At 38.7% G+C, this 16,352-nt stretch overlaps 2 long non-coding RNA genes across 4 annotated transcripts in view; one reads left to right on the plus strand and one right to left on the minus strand.

Annotated features, from left to right (window-relative positions):
- The window catches only part of LOC148410572 (uncharacterized), a 153,593-nt gene that overhangs the window by 32,100 nt on the left and 105,141 nt on the right, over window positions 1–16,352 (minus strand). The window lies entirely within an intron of this gene.
- Window positions 13,926–14,950, plus strand: LOC148410574 (uncharacterized). The gene is made up of 4 exons (XR_015868210.1): window positions 13,926–14,057; window positions 14,196–14,253; window positions 14,336–14,438; window positions 14,562–14,950. It is a non-coding gene; the product is annotated as an uncharacterized LOC148410574 (long non-coding RNA).

Below are 16,352 nucleotides of genomic sequence, written 5' to 3' on the forward strand. Positions count from 1 at the left end.
TCAAGATTCAAGATTTATTGTCATATGCATAGTAATACTCCACAATGAAATTCAAGTCAGATGTGCAGAAAAAAAACATCCAAATAATGTCACTCATATGACCTATTTCAACGTGTGATTACTAAAGAACAGAATATGGTAGAATCTTACTTTTTCAAGGGAAAGAATGGAATGCAGTCTTATATATGTATAGACATAAGACAATATTTTCTTGACAATGAACGTTCCATCAAAATGCTCAAAATCAGCTGGCACTCTAGGGGTTGGCTTTTCCGTTAACACCTGGCACTGAAAGAGTTAAAGATGGAATCACTTCTTCATCCTTGGCATGCTTTGATCACATTATGTCAAACTTTTCATGAAGACACGCGAGAAGCATTTTAATTCGAAGAACAATCCAGCGCCAAATAACATGTCTTCTATAAAACAATCCCATCCTTCTTGAGGTAACCAAAGCCCATGCGCTGACACGCGGCCAAAGCCCGTGTAGGGGACGGCACGGCAAATGGTTTCCATCAAGCCAAAAAGTAAGATGTCCTTCATCACACCGAGTCAGCATAATCCACCTCAACACACAACACATTCTTCTCACCGTGGTAACGGAACCAACCCGGTTGCAGATGTTCGGTCCGAGATCTTCCATAAACGTTGAACCTGCTTAGCGCAACACATCGCAAACACGGCAAGAGTGTGTACTGTAGGTAGAGTACCGTAGTACGTAAACCTAAAACAAAACTAAAACAAATACACGTACTTTATATAAAAGTATGAAAAACCCACACAAATTTGTAGTTCTGTGAATTATTATATTTTCAGTGTAAATTTGGTCATTTTTTGGCATCAAATGTTTTGGTGTGTAGTTTATGATAAGTTAATACAAACAATACTTGAGAAGAAAATATGGTAACATATGAAGACTTGTAGTCATATGTACGGTTTAGGTATTTAATTTGTGCTTTTAATGGAAAATGGAGAAAGAGTTACATTGCCTAATTACATGACTTTCAAGGTAAAAATAGATCTTATTTCGGCAGCAAACGTACAATTTATTATATGGTTATTTTCAGATGAGGAAAAAACTATATTCAGAGACATCTCAATGGGATTGTATTTATTTTTATTTTTATTTTATTTTTTTTAAATATTGCCTATTTTTGTCTTCAGATGTACAGTATGTTAGGGGTGAGTGATACATTATTTTTTATGGAAAAATAAGTGAAGATTTGTAGTTGGATTTATTATTTATTTATTTATTTATTTATTTGTTTTGTGTTTGGGGGGAAAAAAAATGGAGAAAAAAATGACAGCAAAAAAAAATATTATTTTGGCATCATATAAAAATAAAAACCCCATAAAGACATGCTAAAAATAATTTTGGGGGAGAATAAAATACGACTTATTTTTGTCTTCAAAAGTGCAGTGTAATTTCAGGGTGGATGTTTCAAAAAAAAAAAAAAAAGCTTAAAAAAATGACTTTTTTTACGTAAAATCAGGACTATATTTGTAGTCAGGTGTAGGATTTACCTACATCTTTGTTTTTTATTAGAATCGACATTTAAAAACTTGTGAAAAATTTTACAGTTAAGGGTCATATCATCATCACTTTTAACATTTTGCAGGAATTTTATTATTGTAAAATATTGTAATAAGAAAAGAATCCTGTCTATGTCACATGTTGAAGAAAACAGCATTGCGTTTCTCAATAGTGACACATCATTAGTGGCGAGTTGTACAGAAGACACAAAACGCGAGCTCGGAAGAAAGAGCAAGAGGCGCGATGGCGTCCAGCTGCGTGAAACGCTGTCGCACTTGAAGCGTGCCCTACAACAACAAGCACACATGCTTTCATTTAGCTCGCTGACCTGCCTGTGCACCGACACGCAGAAAATCACTTTTTGGAGGTAAACATAAGCCTCTTGTATCCCAAAGTACTCCCACCTTTCTACAAGCCATTTAGCATTTTTTCAGAGTATTTTGAGGGACACTTTACCAATAGTGTAACTTACACAATTCATCAAAATATGCTTGAAAAATGACGCTGGGGTTCTGCTGGTGCTAATTTTGAATATTCTCAACCAATTTTATAGCAGATTTAACAGGAAATGATACACAATATAAAAAAAATTGACTAACATTTTGGAAAGACCCAATAGTGTTAGACAAACAAACATTTAAAAAAGAAACAAACAACAAAAGAGGAAAAGAAAAACTTCTTTCTTATGAATTCCGGTTTGTTTTTGAGAACGCAGTTTCACAGGCCCATAATTCATGTCAAATACATTTGGAAAACGAAAAGTGGTGTGGTCCCGTGGAATATTAATATGGAAGCACACAACATTATACAGCAAGCATATGTCAATGTTTTATATTTTTTTTTAGTGTGACAAATTTAGCAGCCTATTCCGATTTATGGCACATGAAAGTGGAAACTATAAGTGGCAAAGCTCCCAACGCATGAACATGGACTTAAACAATGTTGTGTTGACTCTGCCAACTACTAGCACAATCATAAACATATTGCAACTAAATATTTTTCTGCTTTTAAAAAGCCAAGTCTTGTGGCGGCAACGGATTTTCTCTTGTTGCAGGTGTACCTAATAAAGTGTCCGACGAGTAAACGCTACACTCGGATCCTTCAGATGTAGACATTTAAAACATATTTATGATGATGAGTTGGTGATAAATGACTTTTGGGGTTTTATGAACAAAACCTTAGTGCTGAGAGAATACTGGAGCGGTTATAAAGCGTTACAGATGACCCATGCTGATGTATTCATTGGAAACAGATGATGTGAACCGCATACACTCAATATTCTTCTTCATTTATAGTATATACTGCGGATGAGTTTGTAGTTTAATAGAGCCAGCAAAATTTGGTTTGGTTTTTACCGCCAAGGCTACGTGGGTAACTGCATAGTTTTCTTCAAAATGTTACATTTTTAGTACCGTATTTTCCGCACTATAAGGCTCACCTAAAAGCCTTATATTTGGAAAAAAAAGCTGAAGGTGCGCCTTATATATGGATCAATATTGAGATTGGGATCCGTAGATGGGGAATGAATTGATAAAGTAAGCTTTTATTATTTTTATTTATGCGTTATTACTTTGAGTATTACTATATTGTGAATGAAAATGTTTTAAAATATGTCATCAATTGAGGGTGCGCCTTATACTCCAGTGCGCCTTATAGTGCGGAAAATACGGTAATTATAGGGATGGGCCAGTACTTGAGGTGGTAAAATTTAATAATTAATCGACAACTGATCAATATCGAATTAATCAACAGCTATTTTCATAATTTAGAAATTGTTTAGAGACATTTAATTTGAAATTGTACCAATCCACCAATTTCAGCCTCTCAGATGTAATTATTCAGATTGCGACAGATTCCTTTGTGGTGATTCAAAATAAGTTGTTTACAAAGAATCGCTTTTAGTTTGGATGAAAAAAAACAAACAAAAAGAAAAGCATTTTCTAACAGTGTTGTGCAATCCTAAATTCGTAGTGGTATTACTAGGCATATTTTCTCCAGCCACTCCAGAAGTTAGACTGTGTAACAATTTATGACAATGTGCTACTGCATATAACTTCACAAAATATGTGCCAAGGAGTCCTTAAAAGACAATTTAGAACTAAGTCGTTTTACGTTCCAATTAATTTGCTCTTAGTTTGAAAAGAACACTGCAAAGTAGATTTATCCGGAGAAACCATGTTAAATCTCATGTACTCCTTGGGGTGCCATCATGTACCCCCAATGGAGAACCACTGTGTTATGAGAAATGTTTTAAATAACTTTTAACATCGTTTTGTGTCCTGATGTCATGTGTAAATCCAACTTTACACAACAATCCTCCTTATAAAAGTAGATGAAAGAGGCTGCTGGAGGGCTCATGGATCTTTTGTTTGTCATGGCTGCCCTCCCTTTGCACTTGAACAAAAACACACAGGCTTTCTTGGCTAAATCATCAGTTTCCGTCAGACTGCATTGATCCCATAATGAAAGCTTGTCGAAAAAAAGAAAAAAAAGAAAAGCAGACATCTGGATATGTGCTTGCTCGTCAAATCAAAGTCAAATGTTTGCAGTTTTGCCTAACAAGCAAGGCATTTATTTGTGCTTAACCAATAGTCATTTGTCTCCCTTCACCCCCACCAACTTGTCACTCTTACTTACAGGAGGCCTGCCTCCTCCTAACTTATACGGACTTGCGGGTGGGGGGTGTTTACCGAAAATATACCGTCACCCAAGCGAAGACCCATCCGCGTTGTTGACGTGAGCTCATTAGAAACAGCGCACAAGCACGCATGTTAGCAATATCGCTAGGCTTTGTTCATTAGCGGTTGCTGACCCCACGCCTTTTGAAAATCGTTCTCTGAAAAACACGCTCAGCAGGGAGAGCGCTTTACGATAGCCGCACAGCGCGTAGCATGGAGCCACTTAAATGGGATGCAGCCTTTGATTGATTCCTACTTTGCAACATCAATTTGCTCCGGAGGAGCCATTAGTCAAAATGCCACACAGACCAGACGGGACACTTGTAACGGATAATTACTGCGGGATAAAACCGCGTTTCCGTACTGTTGCCCTGATATTTCATAAGTCACTCTGTGCCCCCAATTCTCTGCTGACCGCTGTTTGCTGACTCTTAATGAGATAAAGTGGTGATTAAAGTTGAGGTGGACTGCGGGATCCATTAGAGGGAGAACCAGAACACGAGTCTACGCGAGGAAACTTTGAAAGAAACTTGTCTCTCTCGGAAGTAAATATTTTGTATTCCGTGCGAGAAAATGCTGCGTCTCATCTTTCTAAATGCCTATAGTGTACATCGCTGATCCAGCAAGTCTCCAAAGACCTTCCAGTGGACCCAAAAGGCTGCTGCATGACCGCTGACTACAACTGTTCTCTACCTTCTCATTAATTCACACAAAAACTCCTAAAGCTTTTTAAAGAACGTAAAATGTTTTTCTGATCATCGCTCGTTATTTCTAGCCCAAAAACTTGTTAGAGTACCTAGGTCATTGGCTCTTAATCTTTTTTCAGTGATGTACCCCCAGAGAAATATGAATACAGCCAAGTATCCGTGAAACAGTGCAAAGCATTTTTGGGTTGGAAAAAAAAAGACTTAAAACCTGCCGGTGTCTGATTTATGAAACTTTAAACCCTTTCAAACAACATTTGTATTGGTCTAAAAAAATAAAATAAAATAAAATTTAAAAAAACATCTACGTAAAATTTCCTCTTTTGGACCATAAAAGAAATCATTTAAAAAGATAAATTATTAATATTTTTACACAAAAAATAATCAATATAAAGTGATCTTTTCTACAAAAATATATAAATAAATATTTGTCCACAAAAAATATTAAAAAAAACAACTTCCTGTTTTGGAGTTACAGTACAGAGCAGTTCACAAAAATAAAATAATTAATTATTAATAAATATTTGCTCACAAAAAATAATCAACATAAAGTGTCGTACTTGTTTTCAAAAAGCTTCTTTCAACAATAGGCCATGAGTAAACCTGTTAGCTGCTATGAGGTCAATGACTTCCTGTTTTTCTTCGTCTTTTTGCTTAGCAGACTGGGAACGTTTCATCCTGGCTATAATTTGAACACAGTACTTAAAAGTTAGATTGTATGGAGTGACTGGTTAGATTGTTGGCTAATATGGCCTTTGTAGGTTTTGGGAAGTTGATAACATTTTTTTTCTTTCTTTTGGGAAGCTCAAAGTGCTAATAATGTCTGATGAACATCAACTAACTACTAAATGAATGTGTTCATTCTAAAATCTTACGAAGCTTTTTCTACTAAATTGGTACACGGTACATTTCACGTTCAAAAATTACACGTTAAAAATGAAGACCAAAAGAGACAACAGTTTTGGTATATGCTATGGCCAAACTATGATATGTATCTGTTAAAAAAGCACCAATTTAGGTTGGTCTTCTTTCCAAAGATCCATCTCAGAAAGACAACACTGGATTCCCCGGTGTTAATTCCGGTTGGCTGATTACCCCATGAATGAAGTTGAGAAGCGGATCAATGCTAATCTTGATGGAAATTCTCGAGTCTGGCTTGTCAGAGACCAAGACAAGATGATGTCTTCTGGGAGTTTAGTCCCATACATAAGCAAAAACTTCAAAATGTGGTCTCAGGTCTCAAGTATTATGACACTATCAGTAAAGACGCCTCCAGAAGGTCCATATTGTTTCTTCTGACAAGAACTAGTCAAGCATTATTCTTCTGGTGAGTCCAGTTGCTCAAAATTGCTGTGGCTCAACGATATTACTGTCGTGACATCTTTGATTGAAAGTGGAAGATGAATGTAGAACGTAGAGCTGTTCTCTGTCGAGTTCCATAATGCTGCTGCTCAAATGCTTGTCGCGCTATCACACCTGTACTTCCATTCATGTACATTTAAAATGTAAACATCTGCCTGAGCAAAATCTACTCTTACAGGATATGGCAAATTCGACCCAGGGGGACGTCCGCAAACTTGAGACGACCCCCGAAAAAAAAACAGGGGTGACTCCAAACTCATCAATCAAAGTTTCGGCTATGAAGATGTGGGAGGCTGCAAAAAACCGACACGAAAGTCACGGGGAACTGTTTTGCCGGCCCACGAAGCAAGTGGCGGCTCACCACATGCTGACAAGTCGGGCTCACATCTCAGGTAACGTTTTGGAGCTGGAGGAACTGGACGCAGAAGATAATACAGAGTCGCGGCGAAATGTGTCACAGTAACTCCCACATGGAATCATCCATCAAAACCTGGGGAAAAAGTCTCGACAGCCACTAATTAGGCTTGAAAGCTAATCCAGCCGGGTGGAATCATACTGTGGGTGAATTTGTGAATTCTCTTCCTTTTTCTGTCATGTCCTCTGGTGTTCCGTCACAAATCCACGCCTGTGTGAGGCCCTTAACACGTCTGTCAGGAGAATTAGCATGCCACTAAGTGGCTTAGAGAACTTTTAATGCAAATTCGTGGTCTTAGATTAAGATAGCGCGAAACAAAGCCGCGTTATAAGCGGAAGAAAACCTTTTCTTGGTCTGACTACATTTGAATAAATGGAGAAAGGTTGGTGTTGAGACTGTCTCAAAACACAGACAGAATAATAGGAATTATTATTTCTCATCAGAGAAAATAATACAGTAGCTGTTCTGTGTGCAATGAGAACCACATTTCTGGTTTTAGATTTAGGCCACAAAAAATGAGCGATGTCATAAATGACGATGTAAGAAAACCAACATTGCGCTTCTGTTATTGCTTTTTTTTTTTGCCATGGAAAAAAACACGTGCCTGATGAGAACCCAATTTCAAGACTATTAAAACAAACAAAACTAGACTCGGGATTGACGAGGACTGCAGTCAGCAATTGTTTAAACTCATTTAATACTGAAGATGTATTCATATTTAATTTAGACATTCAATGGTAGGTACCTTACAGTATTTTTTTGTACATATGAGGTTGAGTGAGAAAATAGCTGTCACTGAATCTGTTTTTTAGATATCTTTTATCTGGGATTCTATTTGAATAAATTGTGGAACTATATGATGAAGACAGTTAAAAAGTGAAATAAATTTATGAGTAAATATAATGCAGAAAATATCAAAAAGGAATTGCAAACCTGTTCCAAATAAGGATCACAGCAAGATTTTTTTTGAAAGAAAAAGGAGATAGACAGTAGTCCTTCAACGAGTCTTCTATTAAAAAAAAAAAAAATAGATATCTAGTAGCGGAATATTTGCTGTCCACTTTGCTATTTAGTTTGTAAAGCCTCTTGAGCGATTACATGCGATCAATTCACAACGACACCATTTTGCATTCATTTTTTCCCTTTAATCTTCTCGAGTATCACATTTTTCTTTTTTGCATTTATTTTTTAGTTCCACATATCTGACCGCAGGTTGTGCAGCCAAGATTTGCAATTCAATTTTCCATTGCGAACAAAGCCCTCAGAGTCTTGGATGCCAAGCGCCTTTAGGAAACCAAATGGAAGCTAAGCTTTCATTCCGGAGATTTACGAAAATTTGCAAGTTAATAATAATCCAGGAACAGGCCTGAAAATGATTAGAAATGAGCAGATGCAGCCTGGCTGGTCGGATAAAAACACTTTGATAGCGTCGGGACTGTCCGCTGTCCAATAGGAGTTCATAACTAGCCTTACACTCGGGGGTCTTGTTTCCGCCGCATTGAAGTTTATTGGGAGCCATTAAAGAAAGAGGAGAAAAAAAAAAGCAACATAAACACTGGTGGATTTTTATTGTTGGAGTTAAACTAGCACTTTAAAGCAACAACAACACGCAGCAGGAAACTGATGGCCAAAAAACAAGTTGAGCCGAAATGCTTTTTTTTCTTCTCAAAAAGGGTTTGATTTGTGGCAAATGTCAGGCCGCGATCCATTTTTTAAATTTTTTTATGCTCCACCAGTGGAGGGTTTGGTGCAAGGCAGAATTGTGTTTTCGATACAAACGCTGCAGTCATAAAAGTGGATGATAAACACATTGTCCGTTGTAAGCGATCCAGCGGGACGAGTTTCCATACGGACCAAGAACTATGGTTTGAATCTGTTGACACATACTTGTAATTTGTGCAACTTCTGGGGATTTATGATAGTTTCATTTCAACTCCTGCAACTTTTGTGGGATTTACGGTAGTCTGGTTTTAACCTGCGCATCTTTTGAGGAATTTACAGTCGTCTTATTTGAACCTGTGAGACCTTTGGAAGAGACTTATGGTTGTCGTATAGTTAATTTAAAGAATTTGGGGGGATTTTCAGTAATCTTATTTAAATTCAAGCAACCTTTATCGATTTTAAGATAGTTGCCTTTTTAACTTTTGCATATTTTGAGGCAGTTATGCTAGTTTGATTTTAACATGTCCAAATTTGGGGATTTTTGTTGGGGGATTCAAAGCAATCTTAGTTGAATACAAACATCTTTATTAACTCAATCCATCGCAAAGAGGTATTTTATACATTATTTTAACAGACATTTAAGAACAGGTACTTACAGTATAGTGTATTTACATTTTTTTTTTTCAAATTTCTTTCAGTATTCGGCCAAATGAAAGTCTAAAAACATCCGGCACTAAATTAACTAAGCACTAAGGTAGTCCGACTGTATTACTCAACTAAATGGTTATTTTAGGTACTTAAAGTAATATTGTACACACAAAAACATTTGGATTCAATGACATACTTTAACCTACAAACCTCTTGGGATACTTTAGCAGTCTCATTTTGAAGTTTGCATCCTCAGTGGAAGGAACAGTTTGCGATTTGCAGTCATCATTGTACAACACTACAAAACAAGCAAATCCAAGCAGGCCTCATTCCCAATCATAAAGCAACACCATTCATCCGGCATTCTGAGGTGTAGTACACAAAGTGACCTTCACGTGAGTCATCCTCAGCTTCATTAATCCACTCCCTGCCTTTTCATTACCCGTTTGATTTATGGTGGCGCTCGGGCAGCCACTCCAGCACCCACGCGGACCGAGGAGCGGCTCTGTGCGCCGTGAGTACCGAGTACCTCTTGTCTCATCCGCGAGAGGTTGCCGGCTCGCGAGAATACCTTCCCTTGATTAAATATACGGTGACATCTCTTGATATTACTGGATGTATAGTCCATTGAAATGACAATTGAGGCGGGTGTAAATATGGATATGTGTAGTCAGAAAAATGTTCTATAGAAGGCAAAAATCAAGTATCTATTGTGCTTGCTGGTAGATACAAAAGATTCAATGGACATATTGAGACCTGTTTTAAAGGTAGGCCAGAGGAGGTACAAGCGATACTATATTAATAGACAGATAAAACAGTTGAAGATAAAATTGACTGAGGTAGCTACAATGTATGCGTAGATCTTTCAGTTTGATTGCCTTATGCTTACAGTAAACAACATCTATTTTGCCGATGCAAAAAAAGGGCAACAAATTAGAAAAGAGATTACAGATTATCCAAACAATTAATTAAAAAACAGATTTTAATGAATAAAAAAAGCATTTGTTCACTCTTGGTCATAAACTTTAGGGTTTCTAGTAGCTTATTTTATGTAGCACTATGTTTTTTGCTTTTTTTTTGAAGATACTGACTCTGTTGTGTTAAAATGATAGTCATTTTTTTTTTAACAATTTCAGTATCATTGCTTGTAAAAAATTAAGATTTGCTTTATTTTGGATGTCAGGTCCGCAGACTGCATCATCAACAAATTTCATATTCTATATTTAAGGATACATGCTTATGGTATTGATTTACGTGTAGTAAATAATAACACCGGTGTTACTGGCAACTGCTTTTTATGGTAAAAAATTGAAATAACTGTCAAACATCGGCTCTTTGGCCGATTGTTTTTGGTCAATGTTTGAAGGGCCATAATTGCCCCATTTAATCAGTACTTAATAGTCATGTATTATTTAATCCCTCTCACTGAACAGCTAATATTTGTGCTGTTTGAGACAATCATATGTTTTTGTACAATAATATTGCAGGCTAATTTTTTTCATGAAAATACAGGACCCTCGCGGTTTGGTTGGTTCGGATTGATCTATTCACTAATTTTAGTAGATAATGTACATTAAATAGATAGATATACAATAGGTCAACAGACATGAGTGGTTAGCTACTGTAGCTAATTGGATCCCTGTAGGCATATGCGCAGGATATGAGTGTCTATTTTGCAGACAGTAATCCCATCTTGTAATGGGTGCGTCTCATAAATATTTTACAATGATGAGATGGCTTTTTCTCAATAAGTAAATGTGTGAATGTCATCTTGACATGCGTCTCCCTCAGTGTCCACGCCGTTTCACCGAGGAAATGCACACAGGTGCTCTCGTTAAAAAAAAAAAAAAGACTAGCAGCCAGCTGCGGCGTCCACTCGTTGACCTCGCTCACCGGCGCCTCCATTAGCCAGGACACTGCGCTGTGATTTCATTACAGCAGACGTAATTGTGTTCACGCCGGGGCGGAGGGGATGGCGGCTTCTACGCGCCGGATTGAGAAAAACTAAGAGGCTTCCTGGCCTCATCCGAGGGGACAAACCACACCAATAGCAACGGTCAACTGTTGTAGTTGTCAGTTATAAAAATATGACTAAAAGCGGTTTTTGTGAATGTATTTTTAGAATTAGAATGACTATTTATGAATCATTTCTTGTTTTGACTTATGAGCAAGTTCAAAATATGAAGTGTTGGTTCGTTTTACCATCCTATTTTCTACAAAGTGCACAAGTTCCGCAATCCTGCATGTTTTCGATGCTGCACTCTTAAACAAACCTGATTCAAATGATTAGGTTCATTTTCAAGCTCCTGCAGAGCTTGCAGACACCTGGGGAAAAGGCTTTTTTTGTCATGTGAATTTTTTTTTTTTTTAATATTTTAGGCACTTTGATGCACTTGGTTATTTTTTTTCTGTTTTAGACTAAGCTGTAACCTGTGTAAATGCCGTGTACAATAATGAACAGTAGTTGAAAGTTGATTTGTACTGATTTTTCCTTCTGTTAATGTTAAAAAGGATGCAGGTTGGGGTATACTTATATGATTATTTCTAGGCAGTACGTCAAGTGTGTGGGGGGGGGGGGCAAAAGGTTTTCTAGGGGGGCTTGGCAAAATGTCTTTGAGAAGCACAGGCCTATAGTATCAACACTCAAAGTAGTGATGACATCACGGATAAGACATGTTGAACACTTTAAAGATGAACCGGAAAAAAATGAGAATTTGGAAGTCATAGCTTGCTTTCCGGTCTCCAAAATGCACCATTTTACATCTTTCCACAAAACAAGCCATGTGGTCTGGAACACACCGCCGCCGCTGGCCGGCACCCCAGAACACAATGAGATTGGACGCGGGGTCATTATATTTTTTTATGCTTCTTTTATTATCGTCATCTTGCTCCCTAAACTAATAATGAAGCTTCCCCTTTGCTTCACTTGAGATCTACACTTGGTGCCGTAACCCTGCATGCTAAATAAAGATGTAGACTTCATGTTGTCTTGAGTTACATACCGGGCGAGCAGACGGCGAAGAAAGGAGCGGAAGCGCGCGCTGTAAATCCGCCGGCTAATTTAATCAGCTTGTGTTTGATGAACAAGGCAGTACATCAGTCGCCGCTGGCCCCTGCCGCTGGCCGCCTGGGCGGAGGGCTACGCCACAATCCACGGGGCTTGTAAATCATACGGCATTGTGTTCATTTTAGCTTTGGGTCCATTACAAATAATAGAAATAATACATCACATGGAAGAAGAAAAAAAAAATGATCATATTTAATCATATTTTGCTTGTTCTTAAATAATGCAATGAAAATATTTTATTGGACTTTAAATGACTTTGAAGATTATTTCAAGTTGTGTTGATTTCTGTTTTATATGTATTACAGTATATATTTTTACTTGTATTAATATTTCTATTCCTGTTTTGCGAGTTGAGCAACAGCATGAATTAATTAAATGAGAAGATGGATAACAATTGCAATGGACTTTTTTTTTTTAATTTGGTGGATTTTCCAACAGCTATAGCTATAACATTAAGCACGACAAACATTGCATAACCGTTTTGCATGCAAGACTCCGCCCCCCCATGGACTTTTTTGGACCGCGTAGATTATGTCTATTGATTGCAACGGTCTTGTTTTCACGCTGGCTTTTGTGTCTGCAGGACAATGTCTGGCACACATCCCGGCAAAGCAGCTGCTTGGTCTCTGCTGTTTTTCCAATTCCAGTAAATACTTTTTCTCCACTACTCGAGGCGCGGATCGACCGCCGCGCCAGTTGAAAGAGCCTCCGCGGTGAGCCTCGCGGTTAGTCGCTGACGCTAATCTATCAAAGGCCAATCTTGGGGGCCTGATTTGACGTTTACGACGCGGAAGGTATTTGATTGAAATAACACGTGGGGAGATTTTAATCGCAATTCCTTTTGTGTGGCCGGTGAATTTCATGTCTTCAGAGGGTTCCAGTTCACCTTTTACTGCCATGCACACTTACCTTAATAGGGCATGTCCCTGCCTATTATATACACTCCACTTCAATGCACGATGATGCGCTTCATTTATTTCACTTGCAGGGCAACATTTACAAGCGGCACTTGCTTCAATCTGAGTTAAGAATCCTATTGGAATTCAAGGATATCCGGCAAAAGAAGTCGGAGGGATTTTAAGTCGGAGACAAGGCTGATGTTTCGCAAACTTTGGGACTGCACCATTTTTGGGAAAAATATTTTTTACGAGTGTCACTTTCCTATATGTGTAATAACTAAATTGGCCCTGCCATTCAAACTTTGACATGATGTCACCATCCGGGTGAAATTTCAGCTTCCTTTCTTTCAACGCTTTCCCTTTGATGTAAAATGCCCGATGTTAGGATCAAAGGATGGATAAGACAGTGCACACGGGTTTATAATACAAAGCCGCTCAAGAGGTTTTGTGAGTCGTTTTTAAAAATGTTCCAAATAAAGCAAGATGAAGACAATCAAAGCTTTGACAATGTGCTCAATCATGAAATCGATGTTTTGCAAAAGTGGCAGAATGCTGGACGATTGGTTGACAACATGTTTAGAATAGCTATAAATACTTTCAATACAGCTATTACGAAAGAGAATAACATTTTCAATAATTATTGCCATTTATTGCCAGTTATATCATTGTGTTGACTGGAAACCATGCAATTATTCGAGTTAAACAAGAATGCGTATAGACGTTCAAATCCCAAACAATCCATGAACCCTTGGAATGTGTAGTGCATTTAAATAAGTACGCTGCGTAACAAAGTTATTTGACTCTCCAGCACGGCCTCCGTCGCTTCTGCAGGGGCCCGCAAACGTTCAGCACATTGAGCTTTTCATCACTAGTATGAGTCTCAAAGCTAATGAGTGTCTAATCGCTAACGAGGGCTTTGAAGCAAAGTTTTGCACACAAAGGCTTTGCTAACTCTTGTGACTACTTTGCGGACTTGTGGTCGAGGACTGCTTTGTGATGCTTTCCCCGGCTGTGATTAAAAAGCGAGCGCAGGCTCTCGGGGCGAATCTCCACGGCATCCACCCGAATCGCTACGCTCCGAGCTCGAGGTGAGCCGATGCACCCTGCCTAAACAACGGTGTGGCTGCCTTCAGTGACTTGAAGCGCTTGACAAGATTCCATCAAGAATACTGCAACACAATTGCTAGCGGTACAGAGATAGACTTTTTTTGTTTTAATCAATTCAGATGGAGATATTCTTGGTTCTGGTGACGATGCTTGCATCAAGCTCTGCACTTCCCCAAGGTATGTCCTAGTGGCGTGGGCCGAAAACCCAAATCTGTTTTTATTCTAGTGACACTTGATGCCTTAACTGTGGTATGTGCAGAGCTGAAAGACAGAGTCCTCCTCTTCCCAAGGCTGAGCATCAAAGATTATGTGAAATTGAATAGTAAAAGAACAATCTTTACAGCAGCGACCGTCTGCTTGAGGTAACCGAGGCGACCCCAACCCCCCTCATAACGTGCCTCTGTAGCTTTATAGATGCAATTGCATCATAAATGTAAAACTAGCTTATACTAGGAATGGTTTTCGCTTTGCTTTTTCTTTAACAGAGCAATCACAGATACCACTGAAGGGACCATCCCTTTTGTATCTGGCCGCACCGGCGGCTATGTTGGCTTTTACCTTTCTCATCGAAAAGAATTCGACCAAAGTTGGTGTTTTCATTAATCGCAACCACACTGAAGGAATGAATGTGGATATTTCAAGCTCCTGGCTGTTTGTGCGCCACCTGGAGGTCCAAAGACGGCTACACACAGCTGAGGGTGGACGAGAAAGGCAAGATGAAGAAACTGAGCTCGAAGCAACCCATCAGCGGTCAGCCTAGCATCATCCTGGGCCAACAGCAGGGAAGTTACGGGGGAAACTTTGACTGGGATAGTAAAAGAATTTCAGTCCGTGAATTATAATAAAATCAGAAATTATTTTCTATTTCATGAAATGGGACTTACGGACTTACGACCATAGCTTGCCACCCCCTTCAAGCATTTAGAGGAATTTTCATTCCGACTGATGTCTCTCCAAATCTGATTAATTTGAAATCAGATACAGTATCACACGTTCGTCAAAATCTCAAAATCAGAGGAAGAATTAGACTCATTTTGAATGACGGACTCACAAGCCAATGTAGCAAAAAAATGTTGTCACTGACAAGCTTTGAGGGCGTCAATGTCATGGATGGGAAGGTGAAGAACCAAGGTAGATGATTTTATTTTAGTCCGACATGACTTTGTACTGGTTTAGCTACTTTTGAGCGCCTCATTGTAGCCACAGGGAGAATCCCTGTAATGACGCAGCGGGATATATTCCATCCACCAGAGGCTTTAAGCAAATACATTTTTGCGGATAAAAAAAAAATGTAGTTATGTGTAGGCCCAGGAAAAATGCAAGGGTAAGTAGCATTCAATTTTCCAGGTCAGAGAAGCAGCTTTTGATAGACAGTTGGCAGCTGCGTGCGTCTCTGTGGCGTGTCAAATGTAGAAGACACTTATTTTCACTTAACAGCGACATTAAATACGAGCGGGATATTGATTTTGAATTTCATTTTACGTCCCTAATGCAGGTGCAGGCATTCTTTCAATTTCAGTTTTTCTCAGCGCAATATAACCTGACCAGGCTTTTGGTGAATTTTGCACCCCCTCTCTCTTCCCAAAAACAACTCCCACATGGATGTGAGAGTGATTTATGCAGACATTTCACACTTTTACAGCAGAAAAATAGTTTTTTTTCCTGAAAGATATTTTTATAGAGGCTTCAGATGGGAGTAAATGTCAAAAAAAAAATTAATGACATGACAGCTGCAGCAGACGTCCGACTGACAGTTCATAAAAGTACAATAAAAAATGGTAATAGTGAAGTAAATAGAGTAGCAGATTCCCAGACTGATGAGACCTGTTGTGTTCCCCGCCCTCCAAAAATCTAATGGAGAGGGCACATAATACAATAAGGGGAAGAATTGAACCCACCCCGTAAGAGGCACTCTGGATGGTGCCGGAATCCAGGAAAGGCAAAACACTTAAACAGCTGATGGAGAGGAACAAAGGTGCTGTCGGCGGGAATTATGGTCACGGAACGCCGTCCAATGGACAGAGGGAAAGGTGGGTGGTGGGGGTTATGGAAACACTTAAATGAATGGGATCGAAGGGGGTCGTGGAGGTCGGGATTGAGCAAAGATGAACCAATCGGGCTCATCCAACAAAGGGATCAATATGACTTCAAGCGCATCGCTGTCATTGGATCCGACAGCGCAGTTGGGGGATTAGTTATAATCGCATTCATGATACCTCCAAAATTGGATTACGTTTGACTTTGGAGCCATCTTACATGTTTTAATTCACCATTTA

The sequence above is a fragment of the Hippichthys cyanospilos genome, chromosome 16, assembly GCF_059441005.1.
Source record: "Hippichthys cyanospilos isolate Australia breed blue-spotted pipefish chromosome 16, RoL_Hcya_1.0, whole genome shotgun sequence".
In the NCBI taxonomy this organism is placed as follows: Eukaryota; Metazoa; Chordata; class Actinopteri; order Syngnathiformes; family Syngnathidae; genus Hippichthys; species Hippichthys cyanospilos.